At 39.1% G+C, this 6,000-nt stretch overlaps 1 protein-coding gene across 7 annotated transcripts in view; it reads right to left on the reverse strand.

The window, feature by feature from the left end:
• PTPRK (protein tyrosine phosphatase receptor type K) overlaps positions 1 to 2,945 on the reverse strand; it is a 312,897-nt gene extending 309,952 nt beyond the window's left edge. For all 7 annotated transcript variants that reach the window (XM_063151154.1, XM_063151149.1, XM_063151153.1 and 4 more), the window contains exon 1: positions 2,927 to 2,945. The gene's annotated coding sequence lies outside the window, so the exon portion shown is untranslated. The remainder of the gene's footprint in view (positions 1 to 2,926) is intronic.
• Between the last annotated feature and the right edge of the window lie 3,055 nt (positions 2,946 to 6,000).

Here is a 6,000-nt window from a genome sequence, read left to right on the forward strand (position 1 = left end):
TCCTCACATACAAATACATTTGCAAGCCCTTTTTCTGTGGGGTTGACTCCATCATACCCCTCATCTGAAGTGGTCTCCTTCTGTTTAAACTGAACCTCAGCTTGCCTTTCTGACACTCTCAGAGAAGAGCAGCACAAGTTACAACCACCATTTTACTCTTTCACTCCACACTTGATCTAAGGTCAGCACTTCTTTTCTCAAGTATCACAGGTACCATCATTCAACATTGACATGTTCCTTCAAGCCTCTTCATGTGTCCTTCACTCCTGCTCTACCCAGGTTTTGAAGGATAACTAAAAAGCTTCTCTGACATGCACTCTCTTCCAGCTTTCATCTCCCCTTAACCCGTTCCCTTTGGTGTCTCTTCTCTGCCCTTGACAAATGAGTCTTCTCCCACATTTATCTATTCACAGCGCTGCTGAAAAGACTTTTTTTAAAGCCCATCACTTTGGCTGCATTCCACTTTCACTTCCTCTCTCTCCATTTTCAAAGAACAAACTTTATTTTTGTTACCTTTCACTGTTTATGCCCACTTAAAGAAAGCCAGCCAATTCAACTCAACAAATCTCATGGCAGCAACTGGCAGAAACCTGTTGCTGCTGTTGGATTTGCTTTCCTCTGGTTTAGACAGTTAAACAACACAGAGGGTTAGAGGAGAAGAGAGAATGAGGGGTTAAATAAGCACCAAAAAAAAAAAAAAAAAAGAAAATTACAAGACTCATTGCTAGAATAAGAAATAAGACAGATGTGTTTAGAGGGAGATGAGAAAGGACAGAGGCTTTGGAAAGCAAACCCTTTGGTTGTATATGCTTCCTCCTTGTAGTTGCCCATAGGTATCCAGTGTGGGGAAGGGGAAATCTCACCATATACTCATCTAAGTCGCCAACAACATCTGTTTAAGAGTCAGAATGGTCAACCTGGCAAAGGCACAAGTGTTGTGGGTGGCTAACAAAATGCAACCTTTTAGACTTTTTAAAAGATATTTTAGTTATAGCTGCCCTGATACCATCTCTGAAGTTGAGAATGAAGTGCAAGTACAGCTCTGAGCTGAGAGCCGCACCAAGAGGCCAACAGCATTGTTCTGCAGTCTTACACTGCTTGCATCTCACACCATCTACAAAGCAAGGAAAATTGAAAATTACTGACTTTGCCAGCACATCCTTTACTATCCAAGGAAAGAGGGAGACATTTGTCAGCACCTTCTCTGTAGTGACTGGTGACCCAACATTACTCTTTTGCTTTGATCTTTATACAGACCAGTTATATGGAAAACACTCCTCATCTTCCAGTCCAAATTGGTACCAGCTAGAGTTAACTTGGTAGACACCAACACATCATTACAGCTGCAAACTCCTAGAGACAGCCTTCATTTTTGTGATCCAGGAAGGAAAATATGCTTCAGGGGTTAGGGGAAAGTTGAGGCATATCAACACCATTTTGATCCCATTAGCACAACATCTTTCTTGTCCACAGCCCTCTCACTGAAGAGAACTATCACCTTCTGGTGGCAGAAACAATCACCTTCAAATCAGGATAAATCACAGAATGGGGTGGATTGGAAGGGATCACAGTGGATCATCTGGTCCAACCCCCCTGCTCAAGCAGGGTCAGCCTAGAGCATGTTACTCAGAATGCTGTCCAGACAGTTCTTGCATATCTCCAGTGAAGGAAAATCCACAGCCTTTCTGGGCAACCTGTTCCAGTGCATGGTGACCTATTCAGTAAAGAAGTTCATCCTCATTTTAGGTGGAATTTCCTATGAATCAGTTTCTGACATTGGTTGTATTGCTCAGCTGAGAGAAATACTACTGAGAAGAGCCTAGCTCCATTCTCTAAACACTTTCCTTTGAAATAAGAAACAAAACAAAAAAGAATGTAAAAATTCATTCTCAGGGACGCCGAGATCAGTTACATCAAGATGAGTTATATTTTGTAGAACAAAATCACCCCTCAGATTTGCTGCAAGATTCTCTAATAATCCATCTCATAGACTAGTCAACGTGGCATAGCTAATTTTTAGCACTGGCTGTGTTCTGAGGTCCTAAATTTGACACACCCTTTTGCAGACATATCAGAATATGCTGATGATTGATGCCATTTAGGAGGTACACTGAGACAGTCCACTAACAAATCTATCCAGAATAATCCCTAAATTCCTACTCTGCAACACCAGCAATTGTTTTCAGTCTCTGCAAGAAGAGCTCAACAGAACAGATCTTAAGAGTGGGTATGAGCACACATGCTCCACATTTTCAAAGCTCTAATTGGTGTTACCCTTCAATCCACACAGTAGTTATCTATGCTGGTGTCTTCTGTCTAGATAACTATTGTTAATACTTTTTAAATCCTGAGGGAAGCAGGAATTGCAAACTGGCAGTTACAGCGTGCTCTTACTGCAATTGGCATATTTTCCGTCTCTAGTAATGCTTTTGTGAGTCAGTAGCAGAGCATTTCCAAAAAAGAGTTCTAACAAAACAATCCACATCTGTTCTCTTTCAGCAACGCTCTCAGTAGGTCTCTGACTTACTATGGCCACCTGATAAAATTGGATGCAGCACCCTCCCTCTAAGCCCAAAAATCACAGTAATAGCCTACACAGCAGCAATATTGGATCTACCCAGGGATCCTTCATACTCTCTGGACATCTGCTGTTCAGAGCTGCTACTCTACAGACTGAATATCCTGCATCAGTCTGGGCCCACCTACCTTGCACGTAGCTCTCGTGCAACTCCACACTACTCTGAGTGTCATTTCAGACTACAGATGGCATCCCTACCCCAGCTGCCACTGCTGAGTCACACTGCTCTGCCATTTGCTCACTTTGAATACACATTTGCTAAAACAGTCACAAAGATTGAAAGCTCATCTGACTTATTGTACCCAGATTTGTTTTGGTATCAAACATCACGGTTTTTTTCTTACTTACTGCCAGGTTTGTCACGTCACAGTTGGTCAGCGGCAATTCACTAGAAAAGGACAAGAAATGACACAGAAATGAGGTTTTACTCAGCCTCACTACTTCAGGATGCTTCCAAAGCACCTGCATGCTGGCCAGAGAGGCCCTTGGTGCACACAGGCAGCCTGGGACCCAGCTGCATTACAGCTGAGTGGAGCACAGCTGCATGCAGATATGGCGAGCAACAAACTCACAGAGCACAGGCTTCAACCCAGAGCAGTCACAGCCTAATGCAAGAAATTTCATTTCCAAAAACTGCTGTGGTTCTGTTTTTACACACACATCAACAGCAGCAGTAATGAAATTTGAAAGCTGATTGCCAGAAATATTTTGCTACCAGCCTTCTAATCCATCCACTTCAACCCACTCAATACTGCTACATTCAATCCATAAATTAGAGAATTAGAAAATATTAAAAAGCTAAAGTGCTAGAAATAAATTAATTTGTTAGATAACAGGCAACCCAACATGAAGGAGACTGACTGTCAGAAAAAATTTTCATTGCTTCAGCATTCAGTTACAAAAAGGCATACAGGTCCAAATCCATTATAATTTTTCGTGCAGGCAAGATAAGTGTTCTCAAATATTATTCAAGATACATGACTACCCACCACTTGATAGTTTTGCAATTAATGCTTATAAAAATAACAGAAGAGAGAATCTTCACTAACTCTGAATCAATTGGCAAATAAAACCCACAAAAAGACAGGATCCCACTTAATCCTCAAATCTCCTTTGCTAGAGTAGGAATAGCACTGTCAGGATACACTGGCAGGGTTTTAAGAAAAGGAACTTTCACCATACCAATGAAGCAAGGCCATTTCCTCAGCTCACCCCATCATCCTTAAATCTACATTATAGAGAGGAAATATAGAAGAATACATGAACTTTATGCCACCAAATCCAACCATACCTGTTTAGAAATAGTGAAAGACTATTAGAAGCAGTTCAGATGGCAGAAGACAAAAAGAACTAAAGACCTTTTCCCTTAGGCCAGAAAGTTTTTATATGAATTCTACTCTGAAGAGGGTTGTCTTTTTTTGCCAGCAGGAACAAGTGGGCATCTTCATTCTTTGATACAGTAATTTAATTCTTTGCTGCTTTTAGGTCTTGCAAACCAGAAATTCACAACTCTAATTTCAGAAAGTAAGCAGAGGAGGATCTAATTTGAATTAGTTTTAAATTATACAGCCATAAATAAATTAAGTTTATTCAATCAACATTTTCAGGTCACCTTTAAACCTCCTGCTACCGATTCATATGCTAGACTAATTGCTTCAGATTCATCTTTCTTTCCTCTGAAGAGGAAAATCATGAAAATTAAATGCTCTTACATTTCTACAAGATGCAAACACTGGTGCTTTAATCTGCAAGCAACTATCTGACAGAAAGTAGTCAGTCTTGAATATACTGGATGTACAAATATACTAGTTGGCCTATGGGTGGGGGCACCGAACATTGCTGCTGATGTAAAGAATTCAAGAAAAAGAAGGTGTCAGTTCAAGAAGAGAAAGAAGATGAGGAGCAGCACTGGAGTGACACAGTTCTGCCCTAGGACATAACCCTGCCAAAGAGTCCTCTTGTCAGCGGTGCCTGAAATATGTATAATCAATGTGAAGTAAGCCTTAGTTGTTACTCAGTATTAAATATAGTAGGAATACATAAGTGCAGATTGATGCTAAAATTACAAGAACTTTTTAACACAGATATTTGAGTTGAGATGTTATGCATACAGGGGCTATTTACACACATGGCAATGCTTCAAATGCAGCAGCCTTCTTCAACTCAGGCTGTCAAAAATAGAAGGGAATGGGTAGGAGGAGAGGTGCTCCTCTTTATCAGCAGCATCCTAATTTAAATGGATAAGGTGAAAGAAAAAAAAAGTATTAAAATGTGCAAGAGAAGGATAACAGTGAATAAGCATTAGATGTTATACTTGATTTTTTCCAAGAAGAAAAGACTTGATATCAAATTCTTTTTATATAAGTCATCAATACAAATCAAACAGAATGAATACTTGGAAAAAAATCAATAAAATATTCCTAGTCAAAGTCACTGTTGTTAATTATTTCATGACGAATTATCACAATAAATGTCAAACTCCCAATTAAATGAACAAGTCTTAAGTCAGTCAGTGCCTAAAGACACCAATTACAAAAGTAACAAGTAGCATTAGTCAACTTTAGGCCTATTCATTTATAAAAGGAAGACTTCAGATACTGTTCTGTGGAAAAAAATGCTTTATATAGCCTCCTAATATAAGCAAAGATCAAATAGTGGTAAAATTTCTGCATTTCTGTTTTTAATCAAATATGTAATATTGGAATGAACAAAAATATACTTATAAATAACATTCTTAATAAAATGGAATTTACCCAGGGCACTGCTAATAAGACCCTTTTTCTTGGTGTTTCACTCCCCTTGCACTGACAGAGGGCTGATGATCAGAGGCAGCTACTGCTTTGGTTCAACAGACCATTTCTTAGTATAGCTTCATTGTAAAAGGCTTGGAGATTTTCCCCTACCCTATTTGAAATACTCTGTTCTAATTATTTCTACTCCATTTTACTTTTGTGAGAACCAAGTCCTGCAAAAACTAGAACAGTTTCAGCTTTTATTAAGAACTACCTGTGCTACACTTGTATTTCTTTAACAATATAACAGTGTTTAAAAAATCCAAATTTATTCTTACATATTCACTTATTTTCAAATTATCTCTTGAGAGATTAATAGGTAGCATGTGCTTTAAAGGAATCTCTAAAGATGGGGTGGATTAAAAATTCCTAAACAATCAGTTTTATTTCAGTTCATCTCAAAGCCCACTATACATCCTGAGGTTTGATAACAAACTACTGCAACAGCTCCTTGCTGGGCCATTGCTGCTCCTAATAAGTTTTTCTGGAGTGTCAGAACATGAAACTTCCAGAGATAATGGTCCCTACCATGCTTTTGGCTATGTATCAGTCACTCATTACAGCTTCACAACTTGCTAACTGAGAAAAGAGCAGCAGAGAGCTTTAAATTAATAGAAAAGAAAACAGGAC

This window comes from Melospiza melodia, chromosome 3 (genome assembly GCF_035770615.1).
Source record: "Melospiza melodia melodia isolate bMelMel2 chromosome 3, bMelMel2.pri, whole genome shotgun sequence".
Lineage (NCBI taxonomy): Eukaryota > Metazoa > Chordata > Aves > Passeriformes > Passerellidae > Melospiza > Melospiza melodia.